General features: G+C 50.3%; 1 protein-coding gene, 1 long non-coding RNA gene and 1 pseudogene across 4 annotated transcripts in view; 2 read left to right on the forward strand and 1 right to left on the reverse strand.

The window, feature by feature from the left end:
- LOC137464133 (class I histocompatibility antigen, F10 alpha chain-like) overlaps positions 1 to 19,431 on the forward strand; it is a 372,308-nt gene that overhangs the window by 131,678 nt on the left and 221,199 nt on the right. The gene's annotated exons all lie outside the window — the stretch shown is intronic.
- On the forward strand, positions 16,043 to 19,345 carry LOC137464139 (zinc finger protein 211-like; annotated as a pseudogene).
- Positions 17,569 to 19,431, reverse strand: part of LOC137464158 (uncharacterized) — a 61,381-nt gene continuing 59,518 nt past the window's right edge. For both annotated transcript variants that reach the window (XR_010994075.1, XR_010994074.1), the window contains one exon: positions 17,569 to 19,354. This is a non-coding gene — a long non-coding RNA (uncharacterized lncRNA). The remainder of the gene's footprint in view (positions 19,355 to 19,431) is intronic.

Genomic DNA, 19,431 nt, shown 5'->3' on the forward strand with positions numbered 1-19,431 from the left:
TGGCTGGATCTAATCCAAGTCCAGCTTCTGCAGCCTCCTCACAGGCAAGGTGCTCCAGCCCCACCTTGGAGGCCCTTCACTAAACCTGCTCAGGCTTACAGACATCTTTCCTGTGTTGAGGAACCAATACCAAGGCACAGTAACCTGGATATTTCACATCCTTTGTCTCCTGGTCACACAGCCCAGGGTGCTCCTGGCCTTCCTTGCTGCCAGGGCATATGGCTGCCTCCAGCTCCCTGTCCACAAAATCCTTTCCCACAAGGATACTCCCAGCCAGGCAGCTCCAGCTGGTGCCACTGCAGAGGCTGACATCTGCACTTGTCCTTCTTTCATGAATTTCATGAGTGTATGAACTGAATATATGCAAGTAACCAAGACAGCCAAAATACACAGCTGAAGTGTAAAGAGTAGATTTATTCTATTGCCACACTAACAAAATAGGGATACATACAGTCCTAAGCTTATTCCATCTTCATGGGCAAAAAGCATGCACACCAAGCCTGTTCCCCTGCCATAACATATCACAGGGCCCATCAAAGGCACATTCCTTCACAAGGCTGTGCTTTTGCAATCTCCAAGCTTCTTATCTCTCTTCCCTCTCACCAGGAGGCCTAGGCCTGTGAAAAATGCATTTTAGGACTTTTTGACAACATCCTGTTATCTTCTGCAGAAATTCCACTTCTCAAAGCAGACAGAAAACAACCCAAAGCAATCACAATATGTGAAATTTCTCCCACTGAATATTAGCATCTTTCAGCTGCAAGGTCATCTTTCAATGAAAATATTACTTTTTCTTTTTTTTTTTCTTCCTTGACAAATCTTTTGCTTTTAACCTCTTCCCCCCCCCCTCAGCGAGGTTCCTGCCAATACATGCTTTCCTCCTCCTTGAAACCCTACACTGAATGCAGAGACCTGAAAGACCTTTCCAGCAAAGACTCAGGCAAAGAAGCCATTTTATCCCTCAACATCAGTATCAGTGTTTGCTGGTATTAAATCCCCCTCCCTGTTCTGAAACAGCCCTGCACAGCACAAACAATGCACAGAAATTCCCTGTCTGTTGCTGGCTTTGCTGTTACCCAGTGTCTTCACGGCTCCCATTTGTAACCTGTCCTGTGACGTCGCAGCCCTGCTCCCTTCACATGTCCCCACAGTCCCTGTGCAGGCCCAGCTCAGGACAGGAGCATTGCGGCTGGGAACGGCCCCTGTGCCGTGGTGCCCACAGCAGCCTTGGGGCTCTGTGCCCCATGGCCTCCCTGCTGGGCAGCCTCTGCCAGCTCCTGCAGAGCCCGTGGCACCTGTGGGGCTGCACAGACAGCCCTGCCCCGGGCTCTGCCGGCCTCTGGGCCAGCAGAGAGGCCGGCCAGGGCTGGCCATGGCCGGGAACAGGCCCTGAGCTCCGCAGGAGGATGGAGCTGGGCCACAGCCAAACTCAGCCCGGGGCAAAGCTGGGCTCAGCAGCCAGGGCTGCCAAGGGCTGGGGACAGAGGCTGGCGGTGACAAATGTCCTGGGCCCCCTCCCTACTGTGTCCATGCCCCCAAGGGCACAGAGCAGCCTCCTCTCTCGGGCACTTGCCTGTTTTCCATGCCTTGCACAGGCGCTGGCCCTGCCCCACAAGGCCTGGGCTGAGTCCTGCCCTGCACGCTCAGCCAGGCTGGGATGGACACTGATGGTTTCTGTGCCAGGCTCTCTGAGCCCAGCCCAGCTCCCTGCAAGCTCTGCCAGCTGCCCTGAGCTCTGTGCAGCACCAAGGGCCTCTCCCCAGCACAGCCCAGCCGGCTCTGGCCCCACAGCTCTGCTCAGCCCAGGCTGCTCTGGCCACTGGCCCCACGGCCTCAGCCCCTGGCCAGGGCACAGCAGCAGCTGCAGCTCAGCCAGGACTCAGCCCCAGCCATGGGGGAAGGGGCTTGGCCAAGGCCAAAGGAGGCTCCCTGGGTGCCCTGCTCCCCTCGGGCTGAGGTGCTGAGAGCTCTGCAGCCCCTGCTGCCATCCCATCTGCCCAGGCCAGCACAAGAGCCCCGGCCTTGGGGCCCTCCAGAGCTGCTCCTGCTCCAGGCCCAGGGTGCATTCCAAGGCTGGTGCAGCCTTGTTCTCATTTCCCATTCATTCCTGCTCTGCTGAGGATGGATCTCAAGACCAAAAACAAAAAATGCTGCAGATTAATTTATTTCATTTAAATACAATGTGAGTCTCCCTATTTACACAAAGTCCCTGGGTCACACAAGCTTGGTGGATGTTGAAGAAGGAGAGGATGAGAAATGACATTTCTTCTTAAAGACAACAACATCACAAGTGGAGAAATAAAATATGTAATATGTAATATGTAAATAAGGAAAGACAGACTTATCTGTCATGACATGCACTGGGAGTCACTGACAGTACAACAGGCAGGCTGTGGCTGCTCAAATGCATCCACTACTAACTTTCTTCAGGGCATCCTTGAGCTCCTGGTTCCTCAGACTGTAGATGAGGGGGTTCAGTGCTGGAGGCACCACTGAGTACAGAACTGACACCACCAGATGTAACAATGGGGAGAAGGTGAAGGGGGACTTCAGGTAAACAAACATGGAAGTGCTGATAAAGGGAGACCAGGCAGCACATGGCTTTGTGCTGTCCCTGCTCAGAGGAGATCCTCAGCATGGCCCTGAAGATCTGCACAGTGTAGAAAAAAAAATAGTACAAAACACTCAAATCCTAAACAGACACTAAACACAAGAATCCCAACTTTGACCAGTTATTTTCAGAGATACTCCAGTCTCCAGATTCTCAGAGACTTGAACCTTTGTTGTTGTTGTCTCAGAACCCTGCAAGGTCAAGCATCTGTTGAAGATGAAGGCTAGAAGAGAGTAATTTCAGCTACCAGGAGGGAGGTTCCTTCTGAAAACCTGACATGTAGGACAGGTACCTTCTACAACAAGTAAGAGGCCCTGGAACTAGGCAGCCAGACAACTGATGAGGTGGGTGAAAGTGCTTCTGGAATAGAGGAGCCTCCTAAAGCAACATCACCTGTACCTAGCATCACAATTTCCTCTGTTAAGAGGAAAAGAAGGGTAGTTTAATAGGAGACTATTCTCCCTTCTGAGAAGAATGGAGGACCTGATTTGCAGACAGGACCAAACTCACAGGGAAGTCTGCAATCTCCCAGGGGCTTGGGTAAGGGACATTACTGGAAAACTCTCCAGTCTATTAAGGCCCTCTGATTACTATCTGCTATTGGTTTTCCAGGCTGGCAGTGACAAAGTAATAAAGAGAAGTCCGAGGGCAATCAAAAGAGATTTCAAAGCCTTGAGACAATTGGGTGCAGGATCAGGAGCACAGTGATTTCCTCCGTCCTTCTGGAAACAAGGAATAATAAGATCCATCATATCAATGCGTGGGTCCAAGGCTGCTGCAATTGGAAAAAACTGGGTTATTTGACCATGAGATGATCTATTCAACACCTGGTCTACTGACATCTGATGGGATTTACCTTTAAGAGGGAAAGGGACAAAACCAGGCTCAGCAGTGAAGAGCAATGGGATGGAGTGCCAAAACTTGAGGAAAGGAGCACTGATAGGATCCCTCAATCCTGCTCCAATGTACCACACCTGAAATGTTTCTACACTAATGCATGCAGCATAAGTAACAAACAAGATGAGCTGGAAGCTCTGCTCCACTGCCAGAGATTTGACATCACTGGCATAAGTGACACCTGGTGGGATGAGACAACTCTGTTATAGGAGTGCCCCACTGGATGGTTAAAGGCTCTTTCAGAAGGGTAACTAGGGCAGGAGAGGTGTGAGGTAGCATTGGATGTAGTGGAATGTCTGGAGCTCACAGCTGGCAACGGCACAGTTGAGTGTCTGTGTGAGAATAAAGGGGCAAACAAATAATGCAGATGTCAATGTGGGAGTCTACAATAGACCACCCAACCAGGCCCACATAGTGAAGAGTTATTCATTGAGGAACTAAGGGACACTAATAATGAAAGATGCTCTCCTGGATCTGCTGCTTGTCAACAGAGAGATCTTGTGAGCGAAATGGAGATTGGTGGCCATCTTAGCCACAGAGACCACATAGCAATCAAGTTTAAATCTCTGTTGACAGGAGGAAAAGTGACAGCAAAACTTCGACTCTGGCCATGAGAGCAGACCTCAGGCTGTTCAGGGAACAAATGAGTACCCTGGGAAAATGTTTCTGCAGGTACTGGAGCCCATCACTGCATCACCTTCTAAGAGCACAGAAGTAGCAATTCCTAAATGCTGGAAGTCAAGCAGGCAAGGTAGAAAGCTGGCGTGACTGAAACAGGGATTTCCCCTTGGATATAAGGAAAAAAGGAAGGTGTGTGCCTAGTGGAAGAAAGGTCAGGTGACACAGGAAGTATACAGAGATGCTGCTTAACACCGTAGGGAGAAAATGTGTGTGGCCAAAGCTCAGTTGGAATTGAAGCTGCCAGAAATGTGGGGAGAAATAAAAAGTTTTTTTAAATATATTAATGGTAAAACAAAGGGTAGAAATAACATTGTCCCGTTCCAGGATTAAGATGGTCACCTAACAAACAGGGACATGCACAAGGCAGATGTGTTTTAATACACTCTTTGCCACTGTCTTCAACACAGATGACAGACCAAAGGAATCTCAGTGCAGAAGATCAAGAATGGTCAACTCCCAGCTGACCCTGAACTTGGGTGGGATCTGCTGATCCAGTTGGATCCCTACAAATCTATGGGGTCTGATGGAATTCATACAAGAATACTCAAAGAGCTGCTGATGTCATTGCAAAGCCTCTCTTGATGACTTTTGAGTACTCTTGGGAAACCCAAGAGGTCCCAACTGACTGGAAGCTGGCAAATGTCCCAGTTTTCAAGAACAGCAAGGAGGAGGACTCTGGAAACTATAGACCTGTCAGTGTCACTGCGGTATCCAATGATATAACAGAAAAGATTACTCTTTGAGGTATTGAAAAATACCTGGGACACCACAGTTATTGGTCACAGCAAATACCAACCTCTCCATTCTTGTGATCAGTGGCAAGACTCAAGGAAACAGTTAGAGATGAGTCAGGGAGGTTTAGGTGAGGTATCAGGAAAAGGTTTTTACCCCAGAAGTTGGTCAGGCACTGGAACAGGCTGCCCAGGAAAGTGGTCACAGCTCCAAACCTGTCTCAGCTCAAGGAGCATTTGGACAATGCTGTCAGCCCATGGTGGGATCGTTGGAGTGTCCTGTGCAAGGCCCAGAGTTAGATTTGGTGATCCTGATGGGTCTCTTCCAATTCAGCCTACTCTGTGATTCTATGAACTCCCTGCACTGCCCCAAGACTTGTGGTCAGCCCCTCTGTCTCACCCACTGGAGAAGAATGCCTGTGCCCACAGGTACAAAACCCACCAAAAGTCTTGTGCAGTCTCTTACACAAGAGGCTGCACCAGGTGAACTGGAGAAGGCAGCAGATCAGGCCCCCTCACTCTTTTTTCTCTCTGTTTTCCCTGCCTCTCTTTATTCTCTCTCTCTGCCCAGCTCCGGCCCATCCACATGGCAGCACCAACACAGGATTGAAGCACTGGAAATACTCTTTGCATCCTTCCCTGGCTGTGCCTGGGCAAAGCACACCTTTCCCATTCTCCACAAGAACTGTGATGGGACTGGGGACATTGTGGAGCTGTGCTGCACCTTGTAAGCCAGCACCTTGGAGGAGTTTGTGGTGGGAGCAGAGAATTCATGGAAATGTTTGAACAGCAAAACATAAGAGTTTCTCAGATGTGTCTGGGTCTTTGTTTAACTTGATGGGAATTTATAACAAACCTCACTCCACTACCAGTGGAATATTACAGGGGTCCTGGGGCTCCCCGCTTGCCATGCCCCCCCCCCCCCCCCCCCAGGGTGCTGCGGGTCCCCCCCTCTATAGGCCCACCATTTCAGAATCCCAGAGCTCTCTGCTCTCTGGGCTGCTTGGGGTCTCAGGGGTTTCCCGTCTCCAAGCTGTTAGTGGTTCTGAAGGTCTCACTGACAGAGAATGGAATGTTCTGGGTTATTGGCTCAAACAATTGGCCATTTGTAAAAGCAGGGGGGCTTTGCTGATTATGTGCAAGGGAACAGCCCAGGTGCAGAGGGTGTGAGTCCCAGAGGATGACCATGACAAATCAACCTTGGTTTAGCAAGAAGCTGGGCTTTGAGTCAAATAAGAGAAGAAGCCTATAAGCAGCTGATCCAGTGAGGTGGGACAGTGCTTTTTATCAGGGCAATTTCATCCTTTACACAACAGGCTCAGTTGTAAAAACTCCCCCCTCCCTGAGGGACATACGGGGCCATTCAGACATACTGGGACATTCAGACAGAGGGCTGAAGGTTTTCATCCCTTCTGATGGGGCATAATTAGCTAACTACAATGACTGAGAGATAGCTGTCATGTCTTAACAGATGTCAAAAACCATCAAAGATCTCTGAATTTCCCCAGACTCATTTCTGGAGCCTTCCACCAGAGGACTGCATATGATCCAGTGTTGCAATAAATCTAGTGTTATAACAGACAGTGCAAAGACCCCCTCCAGGGGAAGGACATTGGACCTTCCCACATGAACCCAAGTGTATATTAACCCATTGAAGTCTGTGTTTCATGGATTTCACCCACCCCCAACAAATCAAGACTGTGACCATCACTTCAACCGACATCAAAATTGCAACAATCAAGTCCCATGTCTGGATCCACAGATGGTTATACCTTTCTACTCTTATCCATCCTTCCTTCCTTCCTTCCTTCCTTCCTTCCTTCCTTCCTTCCTTCCTTCCTTCCTTCCTTCCTTCCTTCCTTCCTTCCTTCCTTCCTTTTTCTTTCTTTCTTTCTTTCTTTCTTTCTTTCTTTCTTTCTTTCTTTCTTTCTTTCTTTCTTTCTTTCTTTCTTTCTTTCTTTCTTTCTTTCTTTCTTTCTCTCTCTCTTTCTTTCTTTCTTTCTTTCTTTCTTTCTTTCTTTCTTTCTTTCTTCCTTTCTTTCTTTCTTTCTTTCTTTCTTTTTCCTTATACATTTTCTTACATGTTATTTTTATGCTTTTAGATTGTTGCATTTCTGGAGATAATAATAACCAAAATGGTTGCCTACCTCCTTTCCATTGCATCCAAACTGGAGAGTTCTCAAAAAAAGTGCATAAAGATAGATAGATAGATAGATAGATAGATAAACACCAATATAATCTTCAGAGGCCAGTCATAACCACCCCTCTCCAGGGTCCACGCTCTCTAGGCCCCTGGGGGTCCCCTGTCTTCAGGGTTCCCTTTTCAGCATCCCGGGCATCCAAGGGCTCCCTACCTCTCCAGGCTCCTTTCTTCTCTCTCAGGGCTACAGACTCTCTCCAGACTCCTGGGAGTCAACCCTCTCCATGCTTCCCCCTTTCAAGCTTCTCCCTCCCCTCCATGCTTCCAGGGGTTTCCCCTCTTCAGGTTTCCTACTTCAGGGTCCCAGGGGCTCCCGAGACTCCCCCCTTTTCAGGATCCCTCCTCACCCGGCCCCCTCCTCTCCATTCTTCCTCCGCTTCCAGGCTGCTACGGGTCCTCAAGCTTCGGTATGGCCTCTCTCCACTGTCCCCATTCTGGGGGTCCCAGAGCTCCCACACCCCATCTGGCTCTCTCAGGAGAGTCCCCAAAACCAGTGTCATACCTCCCCCCACCCCGCCATGGCCAACGGTGACCACCATGCAGTTCTGGGCTGGCAGCAGAGGCGGCAGAGTCTGACCCCGGCAGGCACAGCCCCACCAAGTGGAGTAATCCCCTGCCCACCGCTGGCAGGCGCCACTGGGACCATCTTCCAGTTATAGATGCATATTATATGACTTGCTTTTTGCAAATATTAAAATGAATACTATATGTGTTATATTAGAAAGTTATGGTGTATTCATCTCTTTTAAGTAATGTGGCAAATATAATTTTTAGGCTATAGCATAATATTAAAATAGAAACTATGTGATGTAAGATACCTTTTGTAATTAGCTCAAGAATGGAAAGATAACCAAGAAATTCTTTGCATACTGATAACAGCAACAAGACACCAAAAATCCTAAGAGAAGAATTATGGCCTCCTTATCGGGACTGTTCAGACTTCTTCCAGACTTCTAAGACCCAAAAAATTGATTTACAAGATGAAAGGGGGGGGAGGGCAGAAATTAAGCAGAAAATAATTTTGAAAAGACTGTTTGCATCAGGTATGAGATATATGAATATGCAACAGGCTACTGCTTTTAAGGGTTAATCCTTTATTAGCAAGGTGTGCTTTTGTGGCTTAGTGCCCAAGAGCATCCGGACATCCGTAATTGTTTGCTTTTTATTGTCCTTTATTGTCCTTACTCTGATTGCCCAAATTCTTATTGATCTAATTTTTTATTACTATTTTTATAACTATTTTATTACTATTAAACTTTGAAAATTTTAAAACAAGTGATTGGTGTTTTTCACACTCCCAAGAAAACACCTCCTGGGGACCCCACAGGATTCCCCCAGGGAGCATTTGCTGTTCAGCTTTGGAATCCTGCAAGGACGAAATATTCCCCCATCCCCCCAAAAAAACAAGATATTTGAGGTGAACTTGAAATATTTCCCCTCCCCCCCCAAAAAAGGTCCCAGGGACACCCCCTCCCCCCCCACAAGATATTTGGGGAGAGCTCACCTTCCCCAGTCACCTGTGGGATGTAGGGGTGGAGGCAATGCTCCCGAGGGGAGGGACTGCAGATACACTGAGCAGTGGCCTTGCGAGCTTCCTACTTTTCCCCTTCCTGCTCCTCCTTCTACCTTTGCTTCTCCTCCTCCTCCTCATCCTCTGTACTCCCACCTCCTTCTCCTCTTACCTCCATAACTTATCCTGCTCCTTCTTCATCCTTCCCCCTCCATTCCTTCTCCTCCTCCATTCCTTCTCCTCCTCCCACAACCAGTGCCCATCCTTCCCCCAAAACCCCTTCTGTCCCGCAGGAGGAGCAGGGATGGAGCTGGGGCAGGTCTGAATGGGTAGCACTGGGCTCTTGGCTGCTCCTACCCACTGTGGCGGAACACGGGAAGGGGAAAAGCAGAGGAAAACAGAAAATTGGTTAATAGAGATAAAATTTTGGGGTTTATGGCCTCCCTAGTCGGGGACTTCCACTCCTTTGTGCTCATCTCAGGAGCCCAGAGATCTTGGAGGGGGGAATGCAGAGATGGATGGGGGATCCCAAGGGGTTTTGGAGGCAGGATGAGAGACTGTGTGAGCCCCTTCAGGTGCTCCTGGGGCCCTTGGCTTAAGGCTTGTCACCACTTTCTACTTCAGGTGCTAGTTCTGGCAGGACCTTGACTCCTTGTGCCTCTTCCTGCAGCGAGAGAACTTGTAGAGACCTCCTCCAGATGGGTCCTAGAGGTGTTCCAGGAACTTTGGGTTCACAGTGAAGCCCTTCCCATAGTTTTTGCATCTAGAGGGTCTCCCCAGTATGGATCAACTGGTGCTTGATGAGGTTGGAGCTTCCTCCAAAGCTTTTCCTGCAGTCCTGGACCATATAGGATCTGGTGGTGGGTTGACCCTGGCTGGATGCTGGGTGCCACCAAAACTACTCTGTCCTTGCTCTCCATATCTGACACAAGAAAGAAAATATAAGGAAAGGCCCAGGAGTTGAGATAAGCACCAGAAGAGATCCCTCACCAACCACAGTTATGGTCAAAACAGACAGCCTGGAATTAGGAACTGAATTTATTACCAACCAAATCAGAGCAGGATAATGAGAAATAAAATAAATCCTAAAAACACCACCTCCCTATCCCACTCTCCTTCCTGGGCTCTCCCTCTTCCCTCCAGCAGTGCAGGTAGATGGGAATGGGGGTCATGGTCAGTTCATCACACCTTGTTCCTGCTGCTGTTTAGGGGAAAGGAGTCAGAGTCCTTCCCCTGCCCCGGCATGGGTCCCCCATACGGCCTCAAGTCCTTCCAGCAAAGCTGTCCAGCATGGGCTCTTCTCTCTGCAGGTTTGCAGGTCCTTGCAGTGTGTCTGCTCCAGCACAGTCTTCCCAAGTCATCACATCCTTTTTAAGTATCCACCTGCTCCAGTATAGGCTTCCCACGGGTTCACAGCCCTCTTTTGGGCATCCAATCTCAAGGGAATCTCTGTTCTAGCACCTGGAGCACCTCCTGACCCTCCTTCTCCACTGACCTTGGTGGCTGCAGAGCTGTTCCTCTCACATACTCTCATTCTGCTCTTCTCTGCACCCAATTCCATTTGAACAAGAAGTTTTTTTCTTCTTCTTCTTAAGTATATTATCACTACCATTTCTGATGTGGTCAGCCTTGGCCAGCAGCAGGTCCATCCTGGAGCTGGCTGGCATTGTCTCTACTGGATGTGGGAGAAGATTCTGGCAGCTTCTCACATTAGCCACTCCTGTAGCCCCCCAGCCCCACTACCAAAAGCTGGCCATGAAAACCCAATACAGTTCTTTTGTTTCCATGACACCCTGCAGTGTCACAATGTTCCCTGGGCACCAGGAAACCCTGCAGGGCTGGGAACATACCTGGTACAGGTGGCTCGGGGGCAGCTGCAGTAGAGCTGCAGGTTGAACTCTGAGGGGAGTCTACAGAGATAAGAGGCCATGAACTGTTGACTCTGCACAATAAAGGGCTCAGAGGCCTGTGGTGCATCCCAGGGAAGGGACACTGAGAGACACTGCAGGAGAAAGGACTCTGGAGCAAGAGCTGAGACTTGAGACTGGGGCATGCTTGGACTGTGAGGGGATAAAGCCAAGGAGCTCCTTTGCTGGGAGTCCCTCCTGGGAGGCACCAGCTGGGGCTGTTTCTGTGTTACAGCACTGTGAACCAACTGCTTTATGGAATGAAACATCTGAGACTGCCATGGGAAACCTGGGGTGGAACCAGTGAGGAAACCTGGTCTGACAGAGAGTGGGGGTTATGGGAGGGTCCTGCAGGGACTGTCAGGGCACTTCAGCCACCACTGTGAAGGGGCTCTGGTCCCAGCAGTGAAAGTCTCTGGAGGTGGGAGTACGATGGCCAGAGTGCCTCAGAATGAGGAAGACCCATTTCCCAGACCTTGAAGTTTCCTCAATACATGAACGATGCAGAGGAAGTTGTAGTCATCCAGTGTTAAGCCCAACACTGCATGACACCAACACTGTCCTTTCTCATGTATCTTTTGTGAAGACAAAAGGGTTTGTCTTCGAAATTAGTAACACTTTAAATTACCTGTTTATTCATTGATAGCAAAATCACATAGAAGCAACATCTAGTTGATGTGGTGCTACAGAAACCTGAGTACTATCCTTACATTCAAGCTGGCTGATGAATGGCCTGGCTGGAGAATGGCCAAGGCAGTTTAATATAAGTATTAAAAAGGAAAAAGAAAAGCCCTCTAAACACAGAACTGAAGCTGAGCTCACTCCACTAGTGAGTGAGATTTCTCCCATTAAGACATAATGATGTCTCCTCCTGCCAGTTGTTGTAACTGGGCTCTCTCTTACAAGACAGCCACTTCTACAGAAACTTTATCTTTGGTGTGTGTTGTAAATGTGCCTTCATTAGATGTCACACTGTACAAATCTCGTCCCTTGTTTTTTCTGATGGAGCTGTTTATTGAGAAGGGTTTTTTTGATGCTGATCACAGCACAGCAGGAGGCTTCAGCTCCCTTGGGCTACTCAAATTCTTCTCAGATGATCATTAAAATACTGGTTATCACCTGAGCATTGCTGGAGCACTTATTCTGAGTAATCACCTTTTTCTTCTCCACCCTGACGTGCTGGCTGCATTATCAGTTTATCTGATCCATTGTATACAACAATAAATACCTTATAAATTCTCCAGTCTGGATTAAATCCCTATTTAACAGTTCTATGTCCCAATTAATCCATGGGATGGAGGGAAATGAAGGAATACAGGATCACCATATCTACTGATTAGTGATTCATAGGCACTAACATGAACAAACAGGAGAGATTCATTAATTTCACAGGCCAATGTGTTTCAGCCATCTATGTCACTCTGTTATTTTTAAAATTTTTCTTCTTATAGCTTCCACCTATATCATGGTGCTCAACCAGTGGGACACAAGTGAGTAAGATGCAAATTATGAAGGAAAATTCCTTCTCATCTTCAGCTATAGGAGTCTGATCTCAGGAAAGAGAAATGATAAGTTTATGCAAATGCTCTAAAGCATTATCACTGCTTAGAGTCCTGCAAACTATGGGCCTTTGCAAGGGTGTCACTTGCCAAAATATGTAGACTGGACTCTCCACATGCCTGGAAGGTGATGGCTGGCACTGCTCTTCACTTCCCATTTCTTTCTTATTCAGAAGGAATTATCTCTGAAGTCCATCCCAAACAGATATTTGCTATCTATTACTTAACACTTGTAGTATTTCTCAGTAAAAAACATCTTGGACAGTGTTGTGATTTAACCCCATCCAGCTCCCAAACTCCTCACAGCTGCTTGCTCAGGCTTCCCCAGCAAGACTGGGGAAAGAATTGGAAGGGTAAAAGATGGAAAACTTGTCAGTTGAGATTAAGACAGTTTAATACAGAAAGCAAAAACCACCACACAAGCAAATCAAAACAAATAATTCATTCACTGCTTCCCAAGGGCAGGCAGGTGCTCAGCACCTCCAGGACAGCACAGCCCCATCCCATGGAATGGTGGCTTGAGAAGACAAATGTCACCACTGCAAACATCCCCCCTTCCTTCCCCTTCCCCCCACTTTCTATCCTGAGCATGATGCCACAAGGTCTGGAATATCCCTTGGGTCACTTGGGGTCACCATTCCTGGCTGTGACCCCTCCCAACTTCCCATGCACCCCCAGTCCCTCTCCACTGTGGCTGTACGAGGGGCAGGAAAGGCCTCGGCTCTGGCCAAGCTCATCAAGGACAAACTCATGTCTGTGTTCTCAAACCCGTGTTCAGCACAGCCCCAAACACAGCTCCACCGCCACCCATGCAAAGGAAACTGACACCACCCCAGACAGAACGAGCACAGATGCTCTGACATCTCCACATGACCTTGCCTTCTCTAGGCTGAACAGCCCCAGCTCTCTTAGCCTGGCCCAGTAGAGAAGGTGCTGCAGTCCTCTTATCAACTTCATGACCTCTTCTGTACTTTCTCTGACAGTTCTAAGTCCTTCTCATGTTGGGGACACTAGACCTGTGCTCAGGACTCCAGGTGGGGTCTCGCAAGGGCAGAGTAGAGGGGCAGAGTCACCTCTCTTCATCTGCTGGCCACAGTCCTTTGGATGCAGCCCAAGACCCCATTGGTTTCTGGGCTGGGAGTGCTCACTGCCAGCACCTGCTGACTTTTGCATCTACCATCACCACAAAGTCTTTCTCCACAGGGCCACTCTTGGTCATTTCTCCACACAGCCTGTTGGTGTGTTTGGGAGTGCCATGACTCTGGTGTAGGGCCTTGCACTTTGCTTTGTTGAACTTCATGAGGTTTTCATTGGCCCCACCTCTCAAGCCTGTCAAGGTCCCTTAGGTTGGCCCATCCCTTCCCTCCAGTGTGTGATGCACCACACAGCTCAGTGTCATCAGCAAACATGCTGCAGGTGCTTCAGTCTCTCTGTCCACATCACCAGCATAGATGCTGAATAGTACTGGACCCAGTATGGACTCCACTTGTCACTGCTCTCCACGTGTACAATGAACCATTGACCACAGCACTTTGCATGCAGCCATCCAGACAGTTCTTTATCGATCAAATGCTTCATTCATCAAATCCGCGTCTCTCCACTTTGGAGACAATGATGTTGTGAGGGGCAGTGTAAAACGCTTTGCATAAGTTTAGACAGAAAACATCAGTTGCTCTGCCCCCTCCACCAATGCTGTAGGCCTGTCATAGAAAGTCACCAAATTTGTCAGGCATGATTTCCCCTTTGCAAAGCCATGTTGGCTGTCACCAATCACCTCTTTGCTTTCCATTTCCTGGGAGCTGGGGCTGTACATGGTACTGGGGGTACTGGGAGCACATCCAGGTGTGGGTGAGGAGCTCTTAGGTGAGCTCAGACCCACAGTGTGGGGAATGGGAGGGGGCTGGGACCTCAAATGGAGTTCAGGGGGCAGCTGGGGATTGGAAGTACTAGGGAAAAGGCATAGGAGAAGGGTGGAAAAGAGGGAATGAGATGGTGTGAAGGGGGATCCCATGACATCCTCCCTTACCTCTACCAACAGTTCCCTGGGGTGCTCAGGGTGCAGCTGAAGTCAGATGGCAACAGGGGTGGGGGGATTAATGTGTAGGTTCATCATCCTTCCTCTACCTGCACAAGGTGAGCAGGAGGCGGGGGGAGGGGGGTAATGAGGGGCATTCCTGGAGTGTCTCCTGTGCATGGGGACTGCCCCAGCTCTGAGGCTGACCACAGAGCTGGGCTCCTAATTTTGATGGTGGGTTATTGAGGTTGCTCTTACCTCCTCTTGAGCCCACCTCCCACAATTGAGTAAGCCCAGGGGTTGCTCCCACACAAAAGGTGCCAGGACAGAAAGCTGTTGCTGGCCTTTCCCTCCCCTGGGCAGCCTCACCTGCACAGCAGCAATGGGCCCAGGTGGTGTACTTCCCAAGGAAAGGCACTGACATTCACTTCAGAAACCCACCAGCAGAACTTGGTGCCACCAGGTTCCCATCTGTGCAAAAAGCAGAGCCTGCACTAACCATGGATACCTCTCTCTATTTCTCTGTCTCTCTTGCCATCCTGGTGCATTTCCCCACCCCTCTTTTGTTCCCAGGACCCCATTTTCTTGTTCTTTCTCTACCTCCTTCTCTCCTACCTCCTGCTTTTCTCTTCTCTTTTTTCTTTCTGTCCTGCTGGACAAATGGGGCAGGCCAGGTGGGACCTGTGACATGAGGGGTGGCCTGACCAATAGTTCCCAAAGTAAAAGCAAGGGGCTTCCAGGGTTTTTTCATTAGTGCCTGTGTTAGGTTTGTGTGGCCAGGTTTTGGTGGCAGGGGAGCTACAGGGGTGGCTTCTGCGAGAAGTTGCCAGAAGCTTCCCCATGTCCAGCAGAACCAACACCAGCTGGCTCCAGGACAGACACACCACTGCCAGAGGTGTGCCAAACAGAGATGGCAATGACACCTCAGGGATAATGGATTCAAGAAGGGAAAAATTCTTGTGCAGATGGAATTGGGTCCAGAGAAGAGCAGAGTGGGAACATGTGAAAGGAACAGCTCTGCAGACACCCAGGGCAGTGCAGAAGGAGTTGCGGGAGCTGCTCCACATGCCAGAGCTGATATTCTCCTGCAGCCCCTGGAGGAGCCTACGCTGGAACAGGGAGAGGCCCGAAAAGAAGGATGTGAGCCCGGAAGCCCGTGCTGGAGTAGCCTCCACGCAGGGCTCTGTGGATCCCTGGGCAGAGGAGCCCACGCTGGAGCAGCTTTGCTGGAAGGACCTGAGGCCCTGTGGGCACCCACCCTGGGGCAGGGGAAGGGCTCCCAACTTCTCTCCCTGAGCAGCAGGAGAAACAAGGTGTTATGAACTCACTGTGACTCCCATTCCCATCTCCCTGTGCTGCTGGAGGGAGGAGGGAGAGCCCAGGAAGGAGGGAGGGATCGGGGAAGGTGTTTATAGAATCTATTTTGATTTTTATTATCCTGCTGTTGTTTTGATAGGTAATTAATTCAATTTTCATCCCCACCAGTATGTTTTGTCCGTGAGTGCCGTCTCTGGCCCGGCCGGTGATGCTGGGCCTGATGCACCCAGCACACAGATGGCCCTCCCGGCTGCGAGGGCACTGCTGACTCAGATCCACATGGGCATCGATCAGGACCCCCAGGTCCCTTCCCGCAGCTGCTCTCCAGCCTCTGTTTTCCCAGTCTATACACACAGCCAGGGCGCCTGGAGGAGGGGGAGGAGGAAGAGGAGGAGAAGAAGGGATGAACAAGGAGAAGCCGGGGGAGGACGCATGAAGGACGACGAGGAAGAGTAAGGACTCAGCAGAAAAAGTAGCCGGAGCAGGAGAAGGAGGAGGAGGCAGAGGACAGGAATGGAAGAGAGGCAGGAAGAGAGGCAGGCGGAGGGGCAGGAAAAGGAGGAGCCACAAGCCTCCTTTGTAACTCGTTGTAAGCTCGTTGTAACTGCAGCACCCCCGCCCTGGGAGCATCGGTCCTCCCCTCCGCATCTCGCAGGTGACGGTGGAGGGACAGCTCGCCGCAAATATCATGGGAGGTTCCTGGTAGAGTTTTTCTGGGAGGGGGAATCTTTGGATCTTTGTGGAATCCAAAACTGAGCCGGAAATGCCCCTTGCGAGGGTAGTGGAGGGTCCCCGGGAGGTGGTTTTTTTCGGGGTGGTCCTGGTGGCGTCTGGCCGCAGAGCCCCGACGAGGTCGGGGGGATGCCGGGTTGTCGGAGCCGCGGTGGGGGTTGGTCTTTCTGGTCAGGGCCGCCTCCATTGTTAGCCCGCCCTCGTGGCGATCGCCCGGTACTGCCAGGGGGATGGGACACCGGTTTTGGGGGCCCTTCGAAAGAGCCGAGGTGTGGGGGGGGGGAAGCCCCGGAGAGAGGCGATACCGGAGCTGGGGGATCCCCAGCCGCCTGGAGGGGGGGTCGAGCACGGAGAGGGAGAAGCCTGGAAAGGGGGTACCCTCGGGAGCCAGAAACGGAGGACCCAGAGAGGGGGGACTGCCGGCAGCCCGGGGAAGGGGATGGGTTGGAGAGGGCTCCCCCAAGGAACGCCAAAGTGGGAAACGCAGGGTAGGGGGGAACTCTGGAATGCCCAGCATCTTGAAGCAGATAGTGAGAGGAGAAAACACCCACAGGACTTCCAAAATCTTCGGTATCCCTAAACACAGGGACCACGGAGGAAGGGAGGCACACGACCCACTGGACCTCCAGCAGCCCAGAGAAGAGCGACCACCAGAGCCTCAAAGTGGGGAGACCTCTGGGATTCTCGGGACCCCGGCATCCCAGAGTGAGGATCCCCAATATATGGAGGAACCCCAGCAGCCTGGAGAAGGGGGACCACTGAAATACCGAAGTGGAGAGACCAAAGAGGGGGACCTCCTGGGAGATTTTGCTCTGGCAGAATCTTGATCTTTTGAAGTTCTTGAGGGATTAATCTTGGTATTTTTATTGTTTTTTGGGCTAAATCTTGGCCATTTGAAGTTTTTTGGGCTGAATTTTCTGTATTAGAGGGGTTTTTGGCTGAATCTTGGGGTTTTGGGGGCTGTGTCTTAGTGTTTTGGGAGCTTTTATAGAGACAAGATGACCAGTGACTTCTAGAGATGGACTTGGGCAGGAGGAACCGCCAATCCAGCACACTCACGTCTTGTTTTTTTCTGACAAAACCAGGATTTATCATTCCCAAATTTTGGCCAGATGGAAGAGGAGACTGCAAGGAAGAGGAAGATGCTCTGGGACACCCAGGCAGGTAAGGAGGAAATCATTGCCCCTTTCCCTCCCTTTTCTGCCTCATCTCCAAGCCCAGCATCACCCCTGGCTGCAGGACAACCCCGCTGCCAATGCTGTCCTGCTGGGTATGAATTTGGGGGGGATGTCCTTCCCCTTCCCTCTGGCACAGAGGCAAATCTCCTTCCTCTCCTTCTTTCTTCCTCCCTCCTTCTCCCTTCTCCTTGTTTCTCCCTCTCTTTTCTTCTGCTTTTTCCTTCCTCTCCTTGTTCCTTCTTCCTTCTTTTCCTTGTTCTTTCCTGTCTTTCCTTCCTCCTTTTTCTTCATGCTCCTTCCTCTTACTTCCTTTTCCTCATTCCTTCCTCTCCTTTCTCCTTCTTCTCCTTCTTTGTTCCTTCTTCTCCTTCCTCCCCTTCTTCCTTCTTCTGCCTTCCTCACTTCCTTCCTCTCCCTGTTCCTTCTCCTTCTTCCTTCCTATCCCTCCTCAATCCCTCCTCTCCTTGTTCCTTTGACTCACTCATTCCTTCTTCTGTCTCCTTCTTCCTTCCTCTCCTCCTTCCCTCCTCCCCCAGGGAATGACCTGCACACAGAGACCAGAGAAGACAAATCCCCATGTCAGAACCTTGTGGAAGAGGCTGTTTTAAGCAGCTCCACAGCACAGGAAGTCAACAAGGAGGAAAAGCTCCGGAGATCCCCCATGAGGCAAAGCTTCAAACCCAGCCCAGGGAGCTCTGAGGAGGAAAGACCCACCCTGTGCCAGGAAGACAGCCAGAGCTTCAGCCAGAGCTCAGAGCTGTTGATCCATGAGCAGCTTCATGACAAGGAGAAGCCCTACAAGTGCTTGGAATGTGGGAAAAGCTTCAGCTGGAGCTCCCACCTGATCCGCCACCAGAAGATCCACACTGGGGAACGTCCCTACACATGTGGGGAATGTGGCAAGAGCTTCAGCCAGAGCTCTGACCTGGTGGTCCACCAGCGCCTTCACACAGGGGAACGCCCCTACAAGTGCTCGGAATGTAGAAGGAGTTTCAGCAAGAGGTCCAGCCTCACGTACCACCAGCGCTTCCACACTGGAGAACGGCCACACATTTGCTTGGAATGTGGGAAGGGCTTTATCCAGAGCTCCCATCTCATCAGCCACCACCGGCTGCACACTGGGGAACGACCATACAGCTGCTTGGAATGTGGGAAGAGCTTCAACCGCAGCTTCAGCCTTGTCATCCACCAGCGTGTCCACACTGGGGAACGGCCCTACGAGTGTCGCGAATGCAGGAAGAGGTTTCAGACCAGCTCCGATCTCCTCATGCATCAGCGGATGCACACAGAGGAGAGGCCTTTCCGCTGTACTGATTGTAGGAAGGGTTTCATCCGTAGCTCTGACCTAGTCAAGCACTGGCGAGTCCACACTGGGGAGAGGCCCTACAGGTGCTTGAAGTGTGGGAAGAGCTTCACCCAGAGTTCTGCCTTGACCTCACACCAGCGGACCCACTGGTAAGAGAAGTGCTCCAACTGTGGGAAGAGCATTGGAGGATCCATGTTGGGCAGAGGCCTGGCGACCCATGTTCCCAGCGATCCACATTGGAAGACATCTGGCTTGTGGCCTCCACATCCTCCTGGTTCCCTACCTGCATGAACACAGGGGTAGACACATTCATTGGGACACAGACTGATGTTGGAAATTCATTGGGAAGAGTGGATTTGTTGACTTTATTCCCCAAAAAATCTACTCTGCTCCATCCACTAATTTATTCCTCTGGTGTCAAGCAACACTGGATGATCTTTATGGTCTTTTCCAACCTAAATAATTCCACTGTTCTAATTCTCTCCTGGCCCATGGGTGTCTTGCACAGCCAAATGGTGATGGACTGGGGCAAAGACCAAAATTTTGAACACAATGAGGTAGACACCCCTCTAAAAAAGGCTCTTCCACCCACCCAAGCCAACTCCATGGACACTCACATGATGCTGACATGTAAATCTTTTTATTTTGGCCTTGATTTTCTTTCAATTCCTGTTTATCCCTTAAAAATACCTAAGGTTGGGGTAAAAAAAACTAATAAAACCGAAGGCTACCCTGGACGGAGTCCCACAGGGTGGCCCTCAGTTAGCTGGTCAATGGGTGCCTGGATA

This window comes from Anomalospiza imberbis, chromosome 37 (assembly GCF_031753505.1).
Source record: "Anomalospiza imberbis isolate Cuckoo-Finch-1a 21T00152 chromosome 37, ASM3175350v1, whole genome shotgun sequence".
NCBI lineage: Eukaryota > Metazoa > Chordata > Aves > Passeriformes > Viduidae > Anomalospiza > Anomalospiza imberbis.